The 27,485-nt window shown below is 44.8% G+C and overlaps 2 non-coding genes and 1 pseudogene across 2 annotated transcripts; all 3 read left to right on the top strand.

Annotated features, from left to right (window-relative positions):
• The first annotated feature begins 2,209 nt into the window (after positions 1-2,209).
• On the top strand, positions 2,210-12,345 carry LOC123488383 (annotated as a pseudogene).
• On the top strand, positions 8,480-8,555 carry LOC123488385. Its single transcript, XR_006660045.1, has one exon. It is a non-coding gene; the product is annotated as a small nucleolar RNA SNORD61 (small nucleolar RNA).
• LOC123488384 lies at positions 11,730-11,865 on the top strand. Its single transcript, XR_006660044.1, has one exon. It is a non-coding gene; the product is annotated as a small nucleolar RNA SNORA57 (small nucleolar RNA).
• Positions 12,346-27,485: the final 15,140 nt, after the last annotated feature.

Below are 27,485 nucleotides of genomic sequence, written 5' to 3'. Positions count from 1 at the left end.
CTCTTGCTATTGATTTTGTAAAAGAAAAAAAAGCCAATGTTTGAAATAATTGTATATCCAGTTACTATTGAATCACGCCAAGTAGATACCGTGCACTCATTAGATGATCCTAATTTTCTCTCTTAAATCACACCCTTTTTTCAATTGAAGCGTTTCTTTTGTTTAAGAGAATGGGAGGTGGACCTATTGCTTAATTTCTCTCTTCTTGATTTTTTTTTTTTAAATGACGGAACGAATATATCCGAGGTTGATTGATTATTATATATTTTTTTGCACTTTGTCCCTCTTTTGAATCTCATTAAATTACTTCTGATCATATTTAATAGTTGTATTTTTGTTACTTCTCTGCATGTTGGGGAAAATAAAGAATACCAAACTGAATATTCTCTCCGTTTCTCTCATTATACTCAAACAGTACGTATAGTCTACCATTGATTTGTACACAATTTAGTTCGCAATCTATACACGAACTCCGATACTGTAGGATGAAGAGTCCACACACTAACCGAGAAAATGGTTAGTCGTCTAACTTTCTGTTTATAAAATGTCGCCATCTAGTGGCAACTTTTCAGGAAAATGCCTCAAAGATACACAGTTCGAGTCCTATAATAAAATCAATATGGGCTGTAGGGCTACTTTGGCAGCACGTGTAACAAAAAACACTGCAGATAAAGATGATTTGATACTGCATACCTTGTTAATGGAAACAAAGACAGTCATAGAACCTTGACACAAATTGATACAACAAGCATATACACTGCATGTTTACTGAGAGATCAGGGGTTCAAACGGACACAATATAATCAAATCAAATTTTATTGGTCACATACACATATTTAGCAGATGTTTATTTCCGGGTGGAAGCGCAAAGCTTGTGTTCCTAGCTCCAACACTGCAGTGGTATCTAACAATTCACACAAACCTAAAAGTAAATAATGGAATTAAGAAATATATAAATATTAGATCGAGCAATACCTTTGTGTAAAAGTATATGGACTTGTGTAAGTGAGACTGCCGAATTGAGTAGACAGAATTCAAAGCATAAGAAAGCAAGCTGCAGACAGAAGGACGTCACTAGTGACATTTGGCATGGGAACACGCGGAAGAACGGTTTGATTATCTTGCGCTGCATAAACAGAATGGGCCTGTCCCGCGGCTGTTATTCCTGACACAGATGTAGGAGAAATCAGAGAGGGCTCAGGAGCAGATAGACAGGTTACAGAACATACCAACATTTATTCGTTTAGCTACGGATGAAGACATTTAGGTCAAGACTTGCGAATCAAGATAATCAATATTATGAAGAAGTTAAACTGTGTGTGCTGTGCTTTGCTTAGGCCTATTATAGATTTCGGAGAATATGATTGAATTTGATATATAAGCATATTTACAATCATATAAGAATCACAGTGAGAGCCATGTTGAGAGCCATATAATGTATATTGACCATTTCAATAAAATACAGATACTGACTTTATTATGTATAGCTGCTAAAATAAAATAAAATCCATACCGTATTTCGACAAGTTCAAGGTACATCCAGGTTGCATATTCTCCTCGACACTAGAGAGCGGACCATAGAAATTATGCTCGGTATGTCCCTCATCGTGCACCGTACTTGGTCTCATTTTCCAAGGACTAAAAGTGGGAGGTCCTTTTCCCCGCAGACTCCAAACACTGGTGAGCCGTATTTCCTTGCGATTTTCTCCCGAATCATCATCAAAACATCACTTTTTCCTGAATATAATATATCACATATAACTGCGATTGTCTGAGAATACATACTTTGTGCAATGGTTAGTTCCTGTATTTATATAATAAGTTATGTCTGTGTCTATGAAACGATATTAGTAAAAACTACTCGTTTGACCAGTCGTAGCCACAGGCTAAGCTAGTTAAGCAACAGCTCTGCACATTTCAGCACAAATATATTTCTGTTACCACGACTTTTACGTTCAAAGTCTATTCCGAAGCTTATACTAGTCTGGCAATTGAGCATACCTTTTTTAGGGAGAATTTAGAAAAATAAACCAACTTTGTTGTGCTTTCGCCGAGTAGGCCTCAGCCGGAACTCGTAACAAATGACTAACTTGCACGGTAACTTTTGCTAGTCAGACAGGTCATGGTATCAGCGTCGTTTCTGTCTGTTTGGCTGTTCCTCTAAAGTTTTACTGCTGTGTTGACTAACGTCGTTTTTTCTGTTTACCAGGCACGAGGACCGAAGAGCACCTGAAGCGCGGTTGCAGCGCCCAGAAGCATTGATGCTTGACAAGCTCACCGGAGTGTTCGTAAGTAAGCATAACTACTTATTTCTATGTTGAACCACAATGTTACTAAATGGTTGCAGATTCGTATACAAATTATTAGGTAAAACTGAGGGCATTCATATCTATCCACCAGTGTTCCATTATTTTCACAACGAACATGTCATTCATTGTCTTGTGCCCTACCTGTATCTCCTCACACCTGGGCTGTTGAACGTGACCCTACCTAACTTGCGGCATTTCCCCTCTTTTATTAAAATAACATTTGCTTGTCAAGTTTCATTTTCATTATTAAATTGAGCACGGCAAACAAAGTTTATGCTTAAAGGCGCTGCATGCTCAATCCGACGTCTGCAGTTGCTTTAGAGCAGGGTTTCCCAACTCAGTCTTGGGACTCACAAGCCGTAGACGTCTTTGTTTTTGTCGCTTAACGCTACACAGCTGATTCAAACAATGAACTCTTCATCAGCTTCAATTACTTTAATCAGCTGTGTAATGCTAGGGCAAAAACCAAAATATGCGCCCCTTGGGGTCCCCAGGACCGAGTTTAGGAAATGCTGCAGAGCATAGAAACAGCCTCTACAGAGGTCAGGGCCTGTATACTTGTGTTTCTGAGCAGAGCTGTTGTGAAGGAAGTTATAAAGGAATTGAGTTTGTTTATACTGAACCCCTCCTGCCATCAACCAATCATCAGTCAATGAGCCCTATACGGAGACGCAGGAACTCAACTGGAGGCTCTGCGATGGTGTCACACCATCCTTACAGCGCCTCCGACCACATTTTCGGATCGAGCCTAAATTGCTCTCAAGAGTTGCTAGATTGTGGCCCTATAAACGTTTTTTAATCAATGAAGTTGTGTTTGCAACGTGTATAGTTGTTAGTCATTTGCTATTTCATCTACTGAACAGTCGTGGCTTTCCCTCCTATCCTAACCCATTCGCCACGTCCTCTCCTATCTAACCCCATTCCCCACGTCCTCTCTCCTATCCTAACCCCATTCGGTACCCAAGTCCTCCCTCCTATCCTAACCCCATTCGCCCACGTCCTCTCTCCTATCCTAACCCCATTGCCACGTCCTCTCTCCTATCCTAACCCCACATTCCTCACGTCCTCTCTCCTATCCTAACCCCATTCACCCGTCCTTCTCCTATCTAACCCCATTCCCCACGTCCTCCTCTCCTATCCTAACCTATTCCCCACGTCCCTCTCTCTCTTTCCCTGACCTCATTCCCACGATCCTCTATCCTATCCCAACCCCATTCCCCACATCCTCTCTCCTATCCTAACCCCATCGCCACGTCACCTCTCTCCTATCCTAACCCCACTTCGCTTACGATCTTCTCTCTCTATCCTGACCCCATTCCCCACTGCCTCTCTCCTATCCTGACCCCATTCCCCACGTCCTCTCTCCTATCCGACCCCATTCCCCACGTCCTCTCTCCTATCCTGACCCCATTCCCACATCCTCTCTCCTATCCCTGACCCCATTCCCCACGTCTCTCTCCTATCCTAACCCCACTCCCCTTGCTCCTCTCCTATCCTGTGTATAGTGATCTGCTGTCCCTGCATTGTCTATAGCCACCATTGTTAATAAAGGTAGACTCAGCGATGTAGTTGCCACAAGCAGCATCGCAGATATTGCGATGAGTGAGATGCAAAACTTCACTCTGTCACACACGGTATCTACTTGAGATGAACATGGGTTTGCTTCACGTTATGTGGCAGCCCGGGACCCAAACAGTGGAAGTTTGGTCTCGTAGCTTCAATGCACATAGTAGTTGCGGATATTGACCAACTATGCTGTTTGTTTTGTTGCATCTACATCCGGCCATTGCTGAATCTACCTTTTAACTGCTCTCATCTAGTTACAGTACCTAACTCTATTCTCCCCCTGTAGGCTCCTCGTCCCTCCACTGGTCCCCACAAGCTGAGGGAGTGCCTGCCCCTCATCATCTTCCTCAGGAATCGTCTGAAGTGCACGCAATTTGACCGGAGACGAGGTCAAGAAGATCTGCATGCAAAGGGTTCATCAAGATCGTACCCAAGGTCCCACCCGATATCACCCTACCCAACTGGCTTCATGGGTGAGTCTGGCTGGGGACGGGTTGAGGAAGGGAAGGAGTGACAATGTTTTGGGTGAAGAAGGGAAGGAGTGACAATGTTTTGAGTGTCACCTACCTTACTGGTTTTATGGGTGAGTCTGGCTGGGGCGGGATTGGATTAGGAAGAGAGCCATAGGGACAGCAATGGGAGGAGCCAAGGATTACATAAGGGTGGGTAAATGTTTGGCTTACTCCTTTCAGGGGCTAGGGCGACGTGAACGTCTGTGCCTCTCATAATAAGAGACCTCGCTTGAAAAATGAGAATGCGGCAATGTTAGTTTATGCCTTTTTTGAGACACCATAGCAACAACAGGCAGTATACACTTTCACAAAATAGTCAGAATTAATTTAAGATGAAATCAAGAAATATGTAAATTCGACATTTTTGCAGAGGTCGTAGTTGCGCGATTTTAGATTAGATGTTTGGTGCTGCATTTTTAAGTGGGGGTGGGGACTGCATGAAAACTGGTATTTCATTGAAGAATCGTCCATAGTTCCCATTCCTGCTAGGAGTAGTACTGTTGACCAATCACTGACGAGAGGCGTAGCCTTTCTATGTAACTTCGACTTAACTCAAGAAAATGTGTGCTTGAACAGCTGGGAGATAACAAAACCGAGCGTGTGCAACTGGGGGAAAACGGACGGGATTTGCTTAGACTGTTGATAACATGTAAACTATATTTAGTCTCGCTTTTGTTTATTGAAAACCCCATACATTTTCTTGAATGAGCACTTGTCTTTCAAAATGCATCATTGCAGTTGTTAGTTAGCTAGCAAAAATTTTTTTGTCCCGTATATTAGCATTGACAAGAGATCAGTCAAAATGCCTCAAAACAAGACATGGCATCAATAAGATACGAGGCACTTATGAGTCCCACATGGCAGCCTGTCATTGTTGCTATCGGGAGTGTTCAGAATCACAACGGCCTTCCCGGTGCCATTTTTCGCTAAGTTGTCAGCCAACCCACCTGTGTGTGCAAACTGTTTAGACTGCGAAGCATGCGACAGGCGTACGCGTGGAGATGGAAGGAGCGACGCTAGCAGTCTTGCACTCTGCTTGACATAATCACCACACTCTTTGGTTTTGATCAACGAGCTGAAATAAATCTCACCAATACCTCTAAGAAGTTCTGAGCTCTAATCAATAGGATGTTTTTTTATTTAAGTATTCAAACGGGGCCATATCTCATTGATTCGTCTCTACAGGGATTGTCTAGTTGAACTCGATGGGCTGTCAAGGCACTAAAGGTAATGGCTGGCTTGCTCTGGGCTTTCAGGACAGAGCCCTGCAGTAAATGAATTTTCGCTTGCTTTTTTGATATAGTGGTGCTGCTTGGTGTTACTGGTTAGCTGTAGAAACACCAGATGGAGACTGATCTCTGGTCACGTCAAGGGATTAAATCATTTCTTGACCTGGGGCTCACATACTATATATGCAGTGGGGAGAACAAGTATTTGATACACTGACGATTTTGCAGGTTTTCCTACTTACAAAGCATGTAGAGGTCTGTATTGTTTGTCATAGGTACACTTCAACTGTGAGACGGAATCTAAAACAAAAATCCAGAAAATCACATTGTATGATTTTTAAGTAATTAATTTGCATTTATTGCATGACATAAGTATTTGACACATCAGAAAAGCAGAACTTAATATTTGGTACAGAAACCTTTGTTTGCAATTACAGAGATCATATGTTTCCTGTAGTCTTGACCAGGTTTGCACACACTGCAGCAGGGATTTTGGCCCACTCCATACAGATCTTCTCCAGATCCTTCAGGTTTCCGGGGGCTGTCGCTGGGCAATACGGACTTTCAGCTCCCTCCAAAGATTTTCTATTGGGTTCAGGTCTGGAGACTGGCTACGCCACTCCAGGACCTTAAGATGCTCCTACGGAGCCACTCCTTAGTTGCCCTGGCTGTGTGTTTCGGGGTCGTTGTCATGCTGGAAGACCCAGCCACGACTCCATCTTCAATGCTCTTTACTGAGGGAAGGAGGTTGTTGGCCAAGATCTCGCGATACATGGCCCCATCCATCCTCCCCTTTCACACGGTGCAGTTGTCCTGTCCCCTTTGCAGAAAAGCATCCCCAAAGAATGATGTTTCCACCTCCATGCTTCACGGTTGGGATGGTGTTCTTGGGGTTGTACTCATCCTTCTTCCTCCAAACACGCGAGTGGATTTTAGACCAAAAGCTCCATGTCTCATCAGACCACATGACCTTCTCCCAATTCCTCCTCTGGATCATCCAGATGGTCATTGGCAAACTTCAGACGGGCCTGGACATGCACTGGCTTGAGCAGGGGACCTTCTGCGTGCGCTTCAGGATTTTAATCCATGACGGGCGTAGTGTGTTCCTAATGATTTTCTTTGAGACTGTGGTCCCAGCTCTCTTCAGGTCATTGACCAGGTCCTGCCGTGTAGTTCTGGGCTGATCTCACCTTCCTCATGATCATTGATGCCCCACGAGGTGAGATCTTGCATGGAGCCCCAGACCGAGGGGTGATTGACCGTCATCTTGAACTTCTTCCATTTTCTAATAATTGCGCCAACAGTTGTTGCCTTCTCACCAAGCTGCTTGCCTATTGTCCTGTAGCCCATCCCAGCCTTGTGCAGGTCTACAATTTCATCCCTGATGTCCTACACAGCTTTCTGGTCTTGGCCATTGTGGAGAGGTTGGAGTCTGTTTGTTTGAGTGTGTGGACAGGTGTCTTTATACAGGTAACGAGTTCAAACAGGTGCAGTTAATACAGGTAATGAGTTGAGAACAGGAGGCTTCTTAAAGAAAAAACTAACAGGTCTGTGAAAGCCGAATTCTTACTGGTTGGTAGGTGATCAAATACTTATGTCATGCAATAAAATGCAATTAATTACTTAAAAATCATATAATGTGATTTTCTGATTTTTGTTTTAGATTCCGTCTTCTACAGTTGAAGTGTACCTATGATAAACATTACAGACCTCTACATGCTTTGTAAGTAGGAAACACTACCGATTTTGCAGGTTATCACTAGAGATCCTGGTTCGAATCAGGCTCTTCGTCGGCGCGACCGGGAGACCCATGGGGGCGCGCACAATTGGCCCAGCGTCGTCCAGGGTAGGGGAGGGAATGGCCGGCAGGGATGTAGCTCAGTTGATAGAGCATGGCGTTTGCAACGCCAGGGTTGTGGTTCGATTCCACAGGGGGTATGAAAAAATTAATAATGTATGCACTAACTGTAAGTCTCGCTCTGATAAGAGCTGTCTGATAAATATAAAATGTATCAATCTTGTTCTCCCCACGGTATGTATATCACCCACACACGCGCACCACCAAACCAAAGACATTTCGCCATCTTATATTCATGTTTTTTCGGATGCACATTCCCACACGCACAGTATTTCTTAGCTCCTTTATCCCTGCCAAGTGATGACGACGGTGTTGTTGATTAATTTCCCAGACCAGGTGAAGCCTGTGAATCTGCCCACCATGTCACACCTCTTCTTCACTGGACCATATCACACTGGTAGAATCTCTATTCCAGTTCCTTGTTCGCACGTCCTCTCGTCCCCTCTGACCTTCTCATCCATTGGGTTTTGAGGAGAGGGTCTGATATGTAGTCTAGCTTGCCACATACAATGGTATGGGTTTTATTTGGTGCTTTTCGCAAGTATATGAAAGGACTAAATATTGTTGACTTACATTCCGTTGGTTCAACGGTCATTGACCATCTGAAGTGTTTAAACTATGAGAATGTGATGATGACTGAAACTGACAAATCTTTCGTATTGGTTTGTTCTGACGCAAAAGCTGTATTTTGTTCTAGCTCCGCCTTGACAGACTGAATGTTGACGTGGTGTTTGTCTATGTTCTGGATGTGATCATCTGAACAAATGCATGTTATGTCTGTCTGTAGATGTGATCAGTATTGAGAAGACTGGAGAGCACTTCCGTCTGATCTACGATGTGGGGAAGGGACGTTTCACTGTTCACCGCATCACGGCTGGAGGAGGCCCAGGTATGACGCGTCACACAAATGCTCTGGAGTCCAGTTATTCGCAGCTCAATCCTACCTTTTTTCAAACCGAGCAGTACCCTATAATTGGCTGAATCTTCTGTATGAGGGCTGACGGAGCAATGAAGATAATCTTTGGTTTTGATCAACGAGCTGAAAAAACCCTCACCAATACCTCTAAGAAGTTCTGAGCTCCAACCAAAAGAATTAGCTGAATCCTAATGTGAAATGGTTATATATTCTACCTTTTGTGTAAATAAAAGCCTTGTGTGATTTGTCGGATTACTTGTGGAGCTACACTATATACACTACCGTTGAAAAGTTTGGGGTCACTTAAACATTTCCCTGTTTTTTGAAAGAAAAGCAATTTTTTTGGTCCATTTAAAATAACATCAAATTGATCAGAAATACAGTGTAGACATTGATTTTTTTTTATGGAATATCTACATAGGTGTACAGAGTCCCATTATCAGCAACCATCTGTCCTGTGTGTTCCAATGGCACGTTGTTTGCTAATCCAAGTTTATCATTTTAAAAGGCTAATTGATCATTAGAAAACCCTTTTGCAATTATGTTAGCACAGCTGAAAACTGTTGTGCTGATTAAAGAAGCAATAAAACTGGCCTTCTTGAGACTAGTTGAGTATCTGTAGCATCAGCAATTGTGAGTTCGATTACAGGCTCAAAATGGCCAGAAACAAATACATTTCTTCTGAAACTTGTCAGTCTATTCCCTGTTCTGAGAAATGAGGGCTATTCCATGTGAGAAATTGCCAAGAAACTGAAGATCTCGTACAACGCTGTGTACTACTCCCTTCACAGAACAGCGCAAACTGGCTCTAACCAGAATGAAAGAGGAGTGGGAGGCCCCGGTGCACAACTTGAGCAAGAGGACAAAATACATTCGTGTCTAGTTTGAGAAATGAGACGCCTCACAGGTCCTCAACTGGCAGCTTCATTAAATAGTACCCGCGAAAACAAGTCTCGTCAACAGGAAGAGGCGACTCCGGGATGCTGACCTTCTAGGCAGAGTTGCAAAGAAAAAAGCCATATCAGACTGGCCAATAAAAAAGAGAAGATTAAGATGGCAAAAGAACACAGACACTGGACAGAGGGAAGATTGGAAAAAAGTTATGGACAGACTAAATGTAAAGATGCTGGAAGAATGCTTGATGCCATCTGTCAAGCATGGTGGAGGCAGTGTGATGGTCTGGGGGTGTTTTGGTGGTGGTGAAGTAGGAGATTTTGTACAGGGTAAAAGGATCTTGAAGAAGGAAGGCTCACTCCATTTCGCAACGCATGGCGCCATACCCTGTGGACGGCGCTATTGGAGCCAATTTCCCTCCTGCAACAGGACAATGACCCAAAGCCGAGCGTCGGCTGGAGTGGCGTAAAGCCCGCCCGCCATTGGACTCTGGTACGGTGGAAACGCTTCTTTTGGCGTGATGAATCACGCTCACCATCTGGCAGTCTAAAAAATTAATGCATTGTTGGTTAAGGGCTGTAAGTAAGCATTTCACTGTAAATTGTCTACACCTGTTGTATTCGGCGTAGGTGGCAAATAAAATTTGATTTGGATTTAAAGGACACATCTGGATTTGGCGGATGCCAGGAGAACGCTACCTGCCCCAATGTGTAGTGCCAACTGTGAAGTTTGGAGGAATAATGGTCTGGGGCTGTTTTTCATGGGCCGGGCCCCTTAGTTCCAGTGAAGGGAAATCTTAACGCTACAGCATTCGATGACATTCTAGATGATTCTGTGCTTCCAACTTTTAGCAACAGTTTGGGGAAGGCCCTTTCCTGTTTTAAGCATGCCCCTGTGCACAAAGCAAGGTCCATACAGAAATGGTTTGAGATCGGTGTGGAAGAATTTGACTGGCCTGCACAGAGCCCTGACCTCAACCCCATCGAACACCTTTGAGATGAATTGGGAACGCCGACTGCGAGCCAAGGCCTAATCACCCAACATCAGTGCCCAACCTCACTAACGCCTCTGGTGGCTGAATGGAAGCAAGTCCCCACAGCAATATTCCAACATCTAGTGGAAAGCCTTCCCCAGAAGAGTGGGAGGCTGTTTCAACTAGCAGCAAAGGGAGGGGACCAACTCCATATTAATGGTCAAGCGATTTTGGCATGAGATGTTGGACGAGCAGGTGTCTGCATACATTTGGTCAGGTAGTGTAGTTGGGGTTCAGACCCCAAAACCTAGCAGTTGTCAATCAACTTTTGAGACATTTTACATCAAGTTGTATCTATGTGCTTAAGTTACCCGGCCTAGACTCTAGAAATCTAGGTTTGGCCATAACAATCGCTCACTTTCTCCCTCTTTCCCCCTCTCCAGTACAAGCTGTGTAAGGTGAAGAAGAACCTGATGGGCACCAAGGGAGTCCCCGGCTCGTGGTGACCCATGACGTTCCCGTACCATCCGCTACCCAGACCCCCTCATCAAGGTCAACGACACAGTCCGCATCGACCTCGCCACCGGCAAGATCACAGAACACATCAAGTTTGACACAGGTAACATGATTTTATGGAACTTAAAAGAAAAACTTCTAGTGACATTGTTTGATACCAGTGAGGAAATGGGGTCTAGAGATTGGGGAATGAGTTGTCTTGCATTTCATATTTGAATAGATTTGATATCTTCCCACCTATATACTCAAAAGCACTTTACGTAGTAAGGAGTGAAACTCCTCATCCACCACCAATGTGGGGCAACCAGTTGGGATGCACAGCAACCATTTTGTGAAATTGAAGGGAAAATAGTTAAAGCAGGTATTAGTTAGTGCAGCTTGTTCTGTCGGTCCAACTAGTTTCTACTATCCCTGTCTGACGGACGCTTGGTCTCGCATTAACGCGTGCACAGGCATGGTACTGAATAAGGAATTTTACAACTGGTTGTTTTTTTCTTTGCAGAAACCAAAAATACATTACGGAAAAGTACGTCTGTTCATTCAGACCCTTGGATCCATAAGCACTGTCTTTGAAACTTTTTTGCGGCCTAAGCAAAACGCAACAATTTTTTGCAGCTAAGCAAAGCAACAATACTAACCAATCAAACGTGGCATTCTTCTGAAGCAATCCTCTCTTCCTTTTCTCTCCACCCCCCCTTCACTCTACTCCTTGTAGGTAACCTGTGCATGGTGATTGGCGGTGCCAATTTGGGGCGGATCGGTATCATCACCAACCGGGAGAGGCACCTGGCTCGTTTGACGTTGTTCACGTCAAAGACAGCGCTGGAAACATCTTTGCCACCAGGCTGGGAACATCTTCATCATTGGCAAGGTGAGCACAGGAGCAGGGGAAGTAGACGACCACACACACCGAGGAGCATTAACATGCAAATACACCTTGAAGACAACTCCCAACCCCTCCATTTCTTGAACGCACCGTAGTTGTTCTGTACTCGTGTGTGATTGTACCGGAGGTAGAACAAAGCCAATGCTATGTCTTCGGTACCAGTGTGATATCGTCTGCTGGTTCTATCCTCAATCGCTGGCACACTTCACGCTGATGAAGAGCAGGTTTAAATCTATCCTAAAACCAACTAGACTGCAAACCATGTCTAGTGTCTGCTGCGAGTGGGGGGATCCGGGATCATTTCTCATTCTGGCCTTTTTACAGACCAGTATTATCACTTCCTAAAAGCACAATTTCACTCTTTTCATAGCCATTTATTTTGTCCTCTTCCTGTCCCGTCTGATGATTGATGGCTAAAACTGTAATGTGTTTTTAGCGACTTTAAATAGTTGAATGTGAGTTGCAGCTATTCCCTTCCAATGTCCTGGTCTTTTCTCCTTCTCTCTCACAGGGCAACAAGCCGTCAGGTGTCCCTGCCCCGTGGAAAGGGTATCCGCCTCACCATCGCTGAGGAGAGGGACAAAAGAGAATCGCTGCCAAGGCCGGCAGCAGCTAAGTCCTATATGTAGGTCTAGGCGTCCTGACTTCGAAATAAAACAATGTTATTTACAACCAAAAAAAAACAACCGTTGACTCGACTTGTGTTTTCCATGTTGATGTTTAGTTAAATGATTGATAAACTATATTTTCAGAGCAGCTTCCCCAACAAATGGACTCACTTTCACTGGAAACCACTATTCAGGTCTATCTTTGCATCTGAGTCATATTTTTAGATCTTCCCATGCTTGTGCCAGTTTCAACACAAGTTGGCGTTTATAAAAACTGAACGTGACGTGAAAGTGCTCATCATTTCACCAATTTTAGACCATGCATATGCATTACTTTCCAGTGGTTGGATACGCATTACAAGCAGGCAAGTAGCCTAATGTTTTTGTGCAAATGGGGATATGATGGCTACTTCTTGCGTGGGAAAAAAACGGTTTAATAAGATGCTATAATTTGCTGTTAGTGAGAATCTTACGTTTAACTTTACATTTTCAAATATTAGATTTGCATCTATTTTCTTAGGCTATTCACGTTACCAAGATTGCATGATTCCTCACCATTTCTCTCGCTGTATGGTTTCGTACTCATGAAGTAGCCTATAGGCCTACAACAAGTTGGGATACCATTCGTTCCAGGGTAGGGGAGGGAATGGCCGGCAGGGATGTAGCTCAATTGGTAGAGCATGGCGTTGCAATGCCAGGGTTGTGGGTTCGATTCCCATGGGGGACCAGTATAAAAAAATAAGATGTGTCGTACTCTCACTAACTGTAAGTCGCTCTGGATAAGAGCGTCACTAAATGACTAAAATGTACAAAAATGTTCCCTTCGTTGAATTGAACCAACTTCACAGTACATAAGCTATTACAAGTACAGTGAGGGGAAAAAAGTATTTGATCCCCTGCTGATTTTGTATGTTTGCCCACTGACAAAGAAATTATCAGTCTATAATTTTAATAGTAGGTTTATTTGAACAGTGAGAGACAGAATAACAACCAAAAAATCCAGAAAAATGCATGTTAAAATTTTATAAATTGATTTGCATTTTAATGAGGGAAATAAGTATTTGACCCCCTCTCAATCAGAAAGATTTTGAGCTCCCAGGTGTCTTTTTATATAGGTAAGGAGCTGAGATTAGGAGCACACTCTAAAGGAAGTGCTCCTAATCTCAGCTTGTTACCTGTATAAAAGACACCTGTCCACAGAAGCAATCAATCAATCGGATTCCAAACTCTCCACCATGGCCAAGACCAAAGAGCTCTCCAAGGATGTCAGGGACAAGATTGTAGACCTCACAAGGCTGCAATGGGCTACAAGACTATCGCCAAGCAGCTTGGTGAGAAGGTGACAACAGTTGGTGCGATTATTCGCAAATGGAAGAAACACAAAAGAACTGTCAATCTCCCCTCGGCCTGGGGCTCCATGCAAGATCTCTACCTCGTGGAGTTGGAATGATCATGAGAACAGTGAGAATCAGCCCAGAACTACACGGGGAGGATCTTGTCAATGATCTCAAGGCAGCTGGGACCATAGTCCCAAGAAAACAATTGTTAACACCTCACGCCATGAAGGACTGAAATCCTGCTGTGCCCCTGCTACGGTCCCCTGCTCAAGACAGCACATATACAGGCCCGTCTGAAGTTTGCCAATGAACATCTGAATGATTCAGAGGAGAACTGGGTGAAAGTGTTGTGGTCAGATGAGACCAAAATTGGGATCAACTCAACTCGCCGTGTTTGGAGGAGGAGGAATGCTACCAATGACCCCAAGAACACCATCCCCACCGTCAAACATGGAGGGTGGAAACATTATGCTTTGGGGGTGTTTTTCTCTAAGGGGAAAGGACAACTTCACTGCATCAAAGGGACGATGGACGGGGCCATGTACTGTCAAATCTTGGGTGAGAACCTCCTTACCTCAGCCAGGGCATTGAAAATGGGTCGTGGATGGGTGTTCCAGCATGACAATGACCCAAAAACACACGGCCAAGGCAACAAAGGGGTGGCTCAAGAAGAAGCACATTAAGGTCCTGGAGTGGCCTAGCCAGTCTCCAGACCTTAATCCCATAGAAAATATATGGAGGGAGCTGAATGTTCGAGTTGCCAAACGTCAGCCTCGAAACCTTAATGACTTGGAGAAGATCTGCAAAGAGGAGTCGGACAAAATTCCTCCTGAGATGTGTGCAAACCTGGTGGCCAACTACAAGAAACGTCTGTCCTCTGTGATTGCCAACAAGGGTTATTGCCACCAAATACTAAGTCATGTTTTGCAGAGGGGTCAAATACTTATTTCCCTCATTAAAATGAAAATCAATTCATAACATTTTTGACATGCGTTTTTCTGGAATTTTTGTTGTTATTCTGTCTCTCACTGTTCAAATAAACCTACCATTAAAATTATAGACTGATCATGTCTTTGTCAGTGGGCAAACGTACAAAATCAGCAGGGGATCAAATACTTTTGTCCCTCACTGTATGTTGTCTGCCATTCGATCCGGAGCTCAGTTTAACGGTGGAACAGACGGTTGTTCAGGCCTTCTGTAGCTTACGTCGGTAATTTTCAAATATTTCATTTATAAACAATATATTGTCATAGCTATTGCAGAATACATTCCTCACTTTTCTGGCCATGATGGGTTCATATTCTCAAGTTGCCATAGCCTACGAATTACCATGCTCATTTAATTGGGCCTATTCGGCTAGTTGTTAAGTATTTTGCTCTATGCATCAGAAAAGAAAGCGTTTTATAACATAATTTAACAGGTGAACATACCGTTGATCATTTGCATTGAAGTGTTTATGGCTACCACTAAGTAGACTGTTTCAGAATTCGAGGACAGTGCGACATATTTTCCACAGCCATTTGCAATCGTTTTGGTCTTAAGCTTTTTTTTCTGTCAGATGGCCTAGGCCGACTACGAAAGTTTAACATTCTGCCATCACCTACAAAGACATTTGATTAAGTTCGCCATTGCTATTTCCTTTAGGGAAGCTGCCTTGGCCTAATTCCAATACTTCCAAAGTATACAGCAAATAAGGGTGTTATTGTCACCATAAAAAGTCAAGTATGTGCGTTTCATTCAAAGTTTTAATGCTCATTCACGACGCAGTTTCGGGATGGGTCTGATAACGGGAAACATGCGAATGTATGGTGTTCGCTAAGTTGATAAATTAATCTTTGTATGTGTGCAGGCTTTTCAGAAATGTCACACGCAGATATTTATTGGGAAATGTATGCAACAGTTATAAAAGAGGCTCCTGGTCAAGTAGTGCACTACATAGGGAATAGGGTGCCAATGGTATGTACCCAAACTCATGATCATGGTTTGGCAGTGATGCTGAGGGTTGGGAAGGTGGTCCGTTTTTTATAATTTCCAGGTGACTAGGGCGATTCTAACCCCACACCTTCTCACCTGTGTGTTTGTGAAGCTGTGACTGTCTCTTCCTCCTCGGAGACTGAAGAGGAAAACGAGACATCCCAAATGTGTTCCGTTTTCAATGAGCTAAGTGGACCAGACCCAGCTACTATCGCATTGGTGTCTATGGGAGAGCCACCTCTTTAAGCAGACAGGAACTGACCATTTTCTTTCTCATGGTAAACGGCCTGAGTGAACTATCTTAAATTATCCACCAACTTTGTTCCTCCTCATCGCTGGACACTTCTTTCACCACCTCCATCCCTTTCCACCCTTCCAGTCGTCTGTTTATCATTGGGATCCTCTTGGCCTCTTATCAATTAGATTTGCTAACTTCCTGCGTCCTCTCCTGCGTCCTCTATCGCCTGCTTTTTTAAAAAGGTAGTCGGCACGGAGAGTGAACGTGGATGGAAACGTGCTTGCTTGAAATGAGACGGTCCTTCTCCACTATTACAGGGGTGGATGCCAAAATAAATGTGTTAAATGGTCAAAACAAATGAAGTTAGTAGTGCAAGACATTTTATAGATACAAAAAAATAAGTAGCATATTGTTTTTAAATGTGTGCATGTTATTCTCTGACAAAACAAAAGCTGATTTAAAGGGGGTGTAGCAGATCAAAACTCTACAGAAGGATACACTTTGAGTATCCTCAATGAAAGGTGGCTATCAAGGAGGGGAGGACCGTCTTCCGTTTGCCTACTAACGACTCCTCGATTTACATTTACGTCATTTAGCAGACGCTCTTATCCAGAGCGACTTACAAATTGGTGCATTCACCTTAATGTATTGGTTTCCGGGTCACGGAGGAGGAACGAGAACGCCCTGCTCTCCCCTTCGTCTTTGCTGATCTGAAGAGATCCCACGTGTCCCAAATGGTACCCTGTTCCCTGTAGTGCACTACTTTCGACAATGGCCCCTATGTAGGGAATGGGATTCTATTTGGGATGCAACCATGATGGTATATAGATGAAAGTAGTATGATTTATGTTTTACTTGAACCTTTCTAGCTTTTTTCTACATCAGATTGAGTACAACGAGACGAGGAGCGCTACAGTAGGGATCCACTTTAGACTATTGAAATGCACCCTGTGTATGTGAGTGTGTGACTGCGACTATTGAAATGCACCCTGTGTATGTGAGTGTGTGACTGTGCCCATCACCTCCCCCCCTTCTGTGCTGGTGGCTGGTCACCTCATCCCTCCCTCCCTCCATCATTTCCTACCCACCCTCTATCCCTCCCTCTCTCTACTCCCTCCCTCTCTCTATCCATCTCTCTATCATTCCTCCCTCTCTCTATCCATCCCTCTCTCTATCCCTCCCTCTCTCTATCCCTCCCTCTCTCTATCCATCTCTCTATCCATCTCTCTATCATTCCTCCCTCTCTCTATCCCTCCCTCTCTCTATCCCTCCCTCTCTCTATCCCTCCCTCTCTCTATCCCTCCCTCTCTATCATTCCTCCCTCTCTCTATCATTCCTCCCTCTCTCTATCCCTCCCTCTCTCTATCCCTCCCTCTCTCTATCCATCTCTCTATCATTCCCTACCCTCCCTCTCTCTATCCATTCCTCTATCATTCCTCCCTCTCTCTATCATTCCTCCCCTCTCTCTATCATTCCTCCCTCTCTCTATCCATCTCTCTATCATTCCTCTCTGTATCCCTCCCTCTCTCTATCATTCCTCCCTCTCTCTATCCATCTCTCTATCATTCCTCTCTGTATCCCTCCCTCTATCATTCCTACCCTCCCTCCTCCCTTCCCTGTTCAGGAGGCTGGTCACCTCATCTCTCCCTCACTTCATCCCCCTGTTCCAGAGTCCTCCAGAAGGCCATATGGGCCCTGCTGAGAGACGGCCTGTTCCTTCCTCTCGGCCTGCCCACTCACCTAGGGAAGGAAGTGTGTGTGCACTGTGTGTGTTTGTGTGTCACTGTGTTTAAGAGCGAGAGAGAGAGAGTGTGTGTGTGTGTGAGTTAGTGTCACGCTGATCCTCCAGCAGAATTTGACCTACAGACTCACCTCACCACTACACACCACAACAACACACCCTGCAGGAGATGGAGGGTGTGTTCGTGGATGGCAGGACGGGACACAACATGACTGACCGTATGATCTCTGACACACCACAACTAGCCACGTCCTCGGCTGGTTTATTTTAGGGACAAGAATTGTGTGTGTGTGTTTGGCTAGATTTGAAAGGAATAAGTATCTTCTGACTTGTAGATCGATGTTTAGGAGCTTGTTTGGGGGAATATGTGCATTTTTGTTTGAATGAAATCTATGCAGCTGTGTTACATTAGCGTTAGTCACAACTGTATTTGTGTGAGTGACTGTTAGCATTCAGTTCCAGCATTCATTTACCTGCCGCCTACCTACTTAATATAACTGACAGTTTTGAATGTTCTTATCACAGGCTCTGATGCTTGAAGTCATTCCAAACTTTCCTTCTGGAAGTTTGTTTTGCACATTGGCTTGTTTGTTTACTATCCAGCATCAACTACTTTTTGCTCTGTAGTATTTCATCCCTTGATCAAAGAGCTCCTCATGGATGAACTATGAACCAAAGAAGCGCTCCTCTCCTGTGTCTCTTCATTCCAAGCTTTATTGACATTGTTTCCTGGGACAAAAGGGTAAGTAATACACAGAAATATCCTCTCTTTTGAGATGCAGAACTGTACACACACACACATATATACACACACTGTTTTGAAGGGTGTAATGTGAGCTTGGCCAGGTTCCTGCTCTGCTCTGGTTCTGGCTGCATCGCCCTGTGAGCAGAAACAAAAACAATCTATTTGATGTGAACAGAACTATGATTCACCAGAGACCCAGTTGGCTTTAGACCAGACCTGGGTTCAAATACTATTTGAAATCTGTTAAGTGTTTCCTTTAGCCTGCCTGGAGTGCCAGGTGGGCGGGGTTTACAGTTGTGGGACTATTCTATTGCTCAATTAAGACAGACAAGCTCAATCAAGCACAGATAGAGTATTTGAAATGATTTCAAATAGTATTTTAACCCAGGTCTGCTTTAAACTGGTACATTTGGCAGATGGCAAGGCAAGGGAATAATGGGCCATACAGAAAGAAAGAAATAACATGCATTCAAAGAAAAGCAAAATAATACTGTGAGGGAGAGGAAAAGGAGGAGGGGGATGGAGCGATTCTGGAAGAGTTTGAGCTCATACGTTAGAGCAATGAAGTGGGTTGGGTATGCCGAGAAACAGTGAACACAGTCATGGAGAGGGAGGGGGGGGGAGGAGAAGGGAGGGAGGGAGGGAGGAGAAGGGAGGGAGGGAGGGGAGAGTGGAGTGGAGGGAGGAGGAGGGAGGGAGGGAAGGGTTGGGGACAGATGTTTCCAATCAATTGTGCTTCCATCATGTGATGGACAGACGGACGGACGGACGGACTGTGTGTGTGTGCGTTCGTGTGGTCACTGTTTATGGAACTCACATCAGCAGCCGTGGGAAACATCCCCCTGATAAGATTAGTGTACATGACATGGTTTTGTATGACACAGCCTATCTTCTCCTTCCAATAACTATCCCACTCTCTGTCTTTGTCTTTCTCTCTCTTTCTCTCTCTCTCGCTTTCTCGCTCTCTCTCTCTCTTGCTTTCTCTCTCTCTCTCTTGCTTTCTCTCTCTCTCTCTCCTCTTCTCTTGCTCTCTCTCTCTCTCTCTCTCTCTCTCTCTCTCTCTCTCTCTCTCTCTCTCTCTCTCTCTCTCTCTCTCTCTCTCTCTCTCTCTCTCTTGCTTTCTCTCTCTCTCTCTCTCTCTTGCTCTCTCTCTCTCTCTCTCTCTCTCTCTCTCTCTCTCTCTCTCTCTCTCTCTCTCTCTCTCTCTCTCTCTCTCTCTCTGTCCTTTAGACCGTTATAGTAGAGAAACAGACAGACTGCATGAACAAAAACACCTAGGTGGGCCAAGTCCATGGGGTGGGGTGGGGAAGGCTGGGGCTACAGTATATGGCTGGGGCTACAGTATACGGCTGGGGCTACAGTATATTGCTGGGGCTACAGTATATTGCTGGGGCTACAGTATACGGCTGGGGCTATACGGCTGGGGCTACAGTATACGGCTGGGGCTACAGTATATGGCTGGCTACATGCTGGGGCTACAGTATACGGCTGGGGCTACAGTATATGGCTGGGGCTACAGTATATGGCTGGGGCTACAGTATATCGGCTGGGGTTACAGTATACGGCTGGGGCTACAGTATATGGCTGGGGCTACAGTATATGGCTGGGGCTACAGTATACTGATGGGGCTACAGTATACGGCTGGGGCTACAGTATATGGCTGGGGCTACAGTATACGGCTGGGGCTACAGTATATGGCTGGGGCTACAGTATATGGCTGGGGCTACAGTATACGGCTGGGGCTACAGTATATGGCTGGGGCTACAGTATACTGATGGGGCTACAGTATATTGCTGGGGGCTACAGTATACGGCTGGGGCTATACGGCTGGGGCTACAGTATACGGCTGGGGCTACAGTATGGCTGGGGGCTACAGTATACGGCTGGGCTACAGTATACGGCTGGGGCTACAGTATACGGCTGGGGCTACAGTATATGGCTGGGGCTACAGTATACGGCTGGGGCTACAGTATATGGCTGGGGCTACAGTATACTGATGGGGCTACAGTATATTGCTGGGGCTACAGTATACGGCTGGGGCTATACGGCTGGGGCTACAGTATACGGCTGGGGCTACAGTATATGGCTGGGGCTACAGTATACGGCTGGGGCTACAGTATATGGCTGGGGCTACAGTATATGGCTGGGGCTACAGTATATGGCTGGGGCTACAGTATATGGCTGGGGCTACAGTATATGGCTGGGGCTACAGTATATGGCTGGGGCTACAGTATATGGCTGGGGCTACAGTATACTGATGGGGCTACAGTATACGGCTGGGGCTACAGTATACGGCTGGGGCTACAGTATATGGCTGGGGCTACAGTATACTGATGGGGCTACAGTATACGGCTGGGGCTACAGTATACGGCTGGGGCTACAGTATATGGCTGGGGCTACAGTATACTGATGGGGCTACAGTATACTGATGGGGCTACAGTATACTGATGGGGCTACAGTATATGGCTGGGGCTACAGTATATGGCTGGGGCTACAGTATACTGATGGGGCTACAGTATATTGCTGGGGCTACAGTATATGGCTGGGGCTATACGGCTGGGGCTACAGTATATGGCTGGGGCTACAGTATATGGCTGGGGCTACAGTATATGGCTGGGGCTACAGTATACGGCTGGGGCTACAGTATACGGCTGGGGTTACAGTATATGGCTGGGGCTACAGTATACGGCTGGGGCTACAGTATATGGCTGGGGTTACAGTATATGGCTGGGGCTACAGTATATGGCTGGGGCTACAGTATATGGCTGGGGCTACAGTATACGGCTGGGGCTACAGTATATGGCTGGGGCTACAGTATATGGCTGGGGCTACAGTATATGGCTGGGGCTACAGTATACGGCTGGGGTTACAGTATACGGCTGGGGCTACAGTATATGGCTGGGGCTACAGTATATGGCTGGGGCTACAGTATACTGATGGGGCTATACGGCTGGGGCTACAGTATATGGCTGGGGCTACAGTATATGGCTGGGGCTACAGTATACTGATGGGGCTATACGGCTGGGGCTACAGTATATTGCTGGGGCTACAGTATATGGCTGGGGCTATACGGCTGGGGCTACAGTATATGGCTGGGGCTACAGTATACGGCTGGGGCTACAGTATATGGCTGGGGTTACAGTATATGGCTGGGGCTACAGTATACGGCTGGGGCTACAGTATACTGATGGGGCTACAGTATACGGCTGGGGCTACAGTATACGGCTGGGGCTACAGTATATGGCTGGGGCTACAGTATACGGCTGGGGTATTGTTGTGACTGGGGATGCTGTGGCTGGGCTGGGAGTGTTCACAGTCGACATAGAGAGGCAAAGAGAGTAGAGAATTGAGAGTTGGAGTGGAGAGAAAGGGGGGAGTGTGGGTCAGGGAGAAAGGGAGAGAATGGGGGGAGTGTGGGTCAGGGAGAGAGGGAGAGAAAGAGAGAGTTGCTCAGTGGAGAGTTGCTGAAGTATGTTCCTTAAACTTAGGTGAATTACAGCATTTCCAACATTCTATCTGTGCTTGTCCAAGTACAGCTGTGAAAACTCCTCTCTGCCCCGTAAAGCTTATTGTTCCCATCACTGAGAGAGAGAGAGAGAGAGAGAGAGAGAGAGAGAGAGAGAGAGAGAGAGAGAGAGAGAGAGAGAGAGAGAGAGAGAGAGAGAGAGAGAGAGAGAGAGAGAGAGAGAGAGAGAGAGAGAGAGAGAGAGAGAGAGAGAGAGAGAGAGAGAGAGAGAGAGAGAGAGAGAGAGAGAGAGAGAGAGAGAGAGAGAGAGAGAGAGAGAGAGAGAGAGAGAGAGAGAGAGAGAGAGAGAGAGAGAGAGAGAGAGAGAGAGAGAGAGAGAGAGAGAGAGAGAGAGAGAGAGAGAGAGAGAGAGAGAGAGAGAGAGAGAGAGAGAGAGAGAGAGAGAGAGAGAGAGAGAGAGAAGTTTTATTGGTGTTTGTTTTCATCCATAAGGGTCAGTGGGTCACTTTTTGCCATGAAGGGAGGTGTTTGTGTGTGGACAGGAATGTGATGGAGAGATGTTGAGAAGACCTCCTTAGATGGCACCACATATATTAGTTATTAGTTTTAATCAATCGTGGAAGTATGATCAAATTGGCGATATAGCCTAGGCCTACATAGATAGGTCTATGTCTATGAAAAGATTAAGACTCAAAGCTGTGCACTTGATGCATGCAAGATAGATGTCTAGGCTGCCTCGCTATATAAGTGGCATTAGTTAAAAGGCGCCAAAAAAGTTTATATAATCTGTCATATAGCCTACATAGTCTCAAATTCCAGAGTCTCTGTGCAAAGTATGGGGCCGGGGTGACTTCTTGCTGTCCTCAGATCAGACCAGAGGATTTGATTCCTCTTCCTCCTCCCCCCGCAGCACGTTTCGTTCTTTGGGAAGACCAGAGACAAACAACCCTAGCCCATACTGGTGTGCCGAGGCAGAGCACCGCGTCGCGGACAGTCAATCGCAATGAAACAAAATGAACGCACTGTACTCGCAACAACTCTTACTACGGTTCTTCTTCAACAACAAAATCAATAACAGAGTTTGCAGCACGGATTACACGCTTCTTTAGAAGGAGGATATAGTTCGACTAGGTTTGGAGGGAAAATGCCATTCTTTAAGCGCACAATAGTTCCAAGGATGTCTGTAAAAACGACGCGAAGAGGCCAAATGCGATTTTCGGGGACTTGGTGGACGTGTGCGGGTTCTCTCTATGTTCCGTGCTCCGTCAGCTCTCGGATTTATCCCGACAGTCCGTCAGCATCTTGGAAGAGCTCGAGGGCGAGCTCGTGTCTATCTGTCTCCGGTCGGGAACGCTCGAGGGCAAGGTGATTAGTTTACAACGGCACATCACCGCGCTCGCCAAAAAGCCACCGCCAAAGAGTAAGTAATAAATCACACTGTATAATTTTATATCACTTGTGTGACCGTAGAAGTGAGCCTCAACTCACTGAGGTCAACTTCTAGTTGAGAATGTGCGGGGGAGAGATTCAGAACCACCAGTTATTGTTTGAGGTAACTTGGATATGGTGGAAATAAATAATGTTACGTTTATACTGTAAAGGGTGATGATCACGTCACTGTGTGCGTTTCTTAGCCATGACCTTGCATTCTGCAGCTTTCGATGGTTGTTTGCAAAAGAGGACTCTTTCGCTTTCTCACTCTGTCTTTGACTTGTGTTTTAACCCCCTACTCATATGCCATTCATGTTACAACACAGTAGCCTATTGTCTATATTTGTAAAGGTATGGCCTACACTTTATCAATGACACTGGAAACGGTGCGCGTGCCACAACATTGTGTCACAGTGGCTACTTTGTCGCCAACTCACTTGAGTGCGACACGCGCTACAGGCTATTACGAATATCGACAGCGCACATGATTACAGATTTAGATGTCACACTGGATAATGGTTTCTCCGATAACGTGACGAGGGCAGTGTCACGGATAGATGTTAATTAAAATATAAATAGGCGCACAGTATGCGATGCACGATTTGAAGTCCCAAATGGCACCCTATTTCCCTTGGTCAAAAGTAGTGCTCTGTATAGGGAATAGGTTGACATTTGGGACTCAATGAAAGTGACAGCAGAGCACAGTTCTGTCTGAGGTTGAGAAAGAGACATGCTGCATGTTTTCGTCTGTCTCTGCTCTGCCCTCTTGGCTTGAGTTCAGCCAAACCAAACCAAGGCAGCTACTAGAGACTGAACACATGGCCCAGAACAGAACAGAACAACATATTTCCTGTGAGAAAGAGATTGTAAGTTAAGCAGCTCTCAGTTGGAGAGTGGAACGTCAGTCATGATGACTGCAGTCAGACAGAGAGAAACAGTTTTGATGTGATGCTGCCGGTGGAATAACAGGCCAACCCAGAGTAAGCTACAGAAGTGCCATGGCAACTCACAGTAAAGTGCCATGGCAACTCACAGTAAAGTGCCATGGCAACTCACAATGGACACTTGTGATTTACTATGTTGACATGACAGTAATGAGATTGTCTGTTCAGCAGCTCTCCAATTGGAGAATGGATCCTCAGTCATGAATAACAAAGATAAAAAGTGTATAATGTTATCTTTGTGTAGGCCTAATAACATTATATAGCACAACAATGACTAAGTACCGGTACCCCCTGTATATAGTCTCAGTATTATTATTATTATTATTGTGTTCTTTAAAAAAAAAACTTTACTTTATTCTATTTTGTATTTTAAAAACATGCTAATATTTTCTTACTTACTTTAAAAAAACTGCATTGTTGGTTAAGGGCTTGTAAGTAAGCATTTCACTGTAAGGGCTACCTACACCTGTTGTATTCGGCGCATGTGACAAATAAAATTTGATTTGATTTGACAATATAACATAGAGGTAACATAACAGTAGCCAACCACAGTACAGAGGTGTTGCCATGGTAACTCAATGGCAGCACTCTTATGACTCACTACAGGTTGTTATGTCAGCTGTTTTGACAGACGAGAGTTGTGCAACAGGCCCAACTATGCACCATTGACTGGAGGTCTGTGACACACATTGAAGAATCTCAAGCTACATGGCATGATGTCACTAGACTTTGTTTACCCAGTCACAGGTGACAGAAAATAATCAGTTCTCTCCATGGAGATAAAACCATCTCTGGTTAGGCTATCTCTTCCTTCTTCCTGTTATTGCTCACAACAGTCGAAACAGGCGTAGGCACACTATTCACTTTGCAGTGAATGTTTCACCAAATGCTTGTGGGCCCTAGCGTTATGTCAATGTTTTGAATAGGCCTACAAAACTCCTCTGTTCACTGTCTTATACTGAGCATAGAGTGAGAGAGGATGGAGTGAGAGAGGAGAGCGAGATAAAGTAGAGGAGGGAGAGAGAGGTGGAAAGGAAGGAGAGAGAGATCAAGAGGCCAAATCATGTAATAGTTTCTAAGTAAACTGAAGATGAGTAGCAGTTTCCTTTTCTCAGTTTCCTTCTCCTTAGCAGTTCCTCGCTCTTTGAGCTCTTTGTGTGTGTGTGTGTGTTGTGTTCCATCACTGGAAGCTGTCAGTCAGTTGCCGAGTGTGAACTGAAGAGCTTGTCCTTCCTGTGGAATTCTCTCTCTCTCTCTCTCTCTCTCTCTCTCTCTCTCTCTCTCTCTCTCTCTCTCTCTCTCTCTCTCTCTCTCTCTCTCTCTCTCTCTCTCTCTCTCTCTCTCTCTCTCTCTCTCTCTCTCTCTCTCTCTCTCTCTCTCTCTCTCCCTCTCTCCTCTACCCTGTTAGGGCTCTACAGTGCTACCAATTTGTTCAAATGTTATTACCCATATTACCGGGGCAGTTTTATTAAATTTTCTCCACATTTTACATTCATAAAACCATGTCGCGGGCTGTTCTAAAGCTACTCACGATCCACTAACCTTATTCAGTCATGTTACAGCATTAGCTCGCTTGCTAACAACCTGGTAACCACAGGTGAAAGTTATTATAATCTTTGTGATAACTTTACCATTAGTATGCTAACGTTTGGTGGCTAGCTAACTACCATGAAGACCTGGCCAAACACAGCCATGTTGCTCATGGAGACTTCATATTTTGTCTCTTAATGATTTGATGGGATCTTGTTTTGGTTGCGGTCTCATTGTGAAGTGTAATTTAGACCTGGTTGAGAGAGAGAGAGAGAGATATATTTATTTATTTTCCCTTTTGTACTATTTGCAAATCGTTACAACACTGTATATAGACATAATATGACATTTGAAATGTCTTTATTCTTTTGGAACTTTTTCTGAGTGTAATGTTTACTGTTAATATTTATTGTTTATTTCACTTTTTTTTTTAAATTATCTATTTCACTTGCTTTCACAATGTAAACATATGTTTCCCATGCCAATAAAGCCCTTAGAATAGAGAGAGAGAGAGAGAGAGAGATCCTAATCTCAGCTTGTTACCTGTATAAAAGACACCTGTCCACAGAAGCAATCAATCAATCAGATTCCAAACTCAGGCTCGAAACCTTAATGACTTGGAGAAGATCTGCAAAGAGGAGTGGGACAAAATCCCTCCTGAGATGTGTGCAAACCTGGTGGCCAACTACAAGAAACGTCTGACCTCTGTGATTGCCAACAAGGGTTTTGCCACCAAGTACTAAGTCATGTTTTGCAGAGGGGTCAAATACTTATTTCCCTCATTAAAATGCAAATCAATTAATAACATTTTTGACATGTGTTTTTCTGGATTTTTGTTGTTGTTATTCTGTCTCTCACTGTTCAACTAAACCTACCATTAAAATGATAGACTGATCATGTCTTTGTCAGTGGGCAAACGTACAAAATCAGCAGGGGATCAAATACTTTTTTCCCTCACTGTAGATGAGAGAGGGGGGAAAGGAGAGGGATAAAGAGAGAGAGAGGGAGGGAGTGAGTGTTGGGACAAAGGAGAAGAGGAATCAGGAGGGGGAGATAAATTCAGGTGAAATACAGAGAAGAAAAAAACTATTAACAACTTCCTGTCTTGGCTGCGAGCCCGGCCTTTTCTCTCCAGCTACGTAACTTCAACTTCTCTCTTTCATTTAAATCATGTTATTTTTCCCTTCCGCTGCACTTTTTTGGCTCAGCCCATTGCCCCGGCGACGGTCCAGCTGTGGACAAAGCCAAGGCAAAGCCAGAGCAAGTGTTCTGTGGAGCGAACTACTGCCAGGGTTCCGCGGGGGTGTCTCTGTTTCTCTGGTCTGTTTCTGTTCTCTACAGTGTACACTGTTCTGTGTTCTGTCCTCAACAGAAAATGACACACACATAATCTTCCTCTACGAAGATGACGGAGAGAAGGGATAGAAATGAGAGGAGGAAAACATCAGTCTGTGTGAAAGCAGCGGTTGGGCAACAAGTCGGGAGTGTTGCTGACTGTCATCTTTAATGCTTCCCTACAGCCGCTCTCAGCTTGCTGGGCTTGTGTGTCTCTCTCTGTGTGCGTCTCTCTCTGTGTGGGTGTGTGTGTGCGTTTATGTGGGTGTGTGTGTGCGTTTATGTGCGTGTGTGTGTGTGTGTGTGTGTATCTCTCTGTGTGTGTGTGTATCCCAGCTCTTCCCATGGGAAAATGTTACTGTCTGTGAATACAACAGAGAGAGAAGCTGGATTACACATAGTGCACTTCTTTTGACTAGAGCACTATTGGGCCTGGTCAAAAGTAGTGCACTGTATATAGAATAGGGTGCCATTTGG

This window comes from Coregonus clupeaformis, unplaced genomic scaffold, assembly GCF_020615455.1.
Source record: "Coregonus clupeaformis isolate EN_2021a unplaced genomic scaffold, ASM2061545v1 scaf2245, whole genome shotgun sequence".
NCBI lineage: Eukaryota > Metazoa > Chordata > Actinopteri > Salmoniformes > Salmonidae > Coregonus > Coregonus clupeaformis.
The sequence above is the reverse complement of the archived record's forward strand: the minus strand, read 5'-3'. Positions and strand labels throughout refer to the sequence as shown.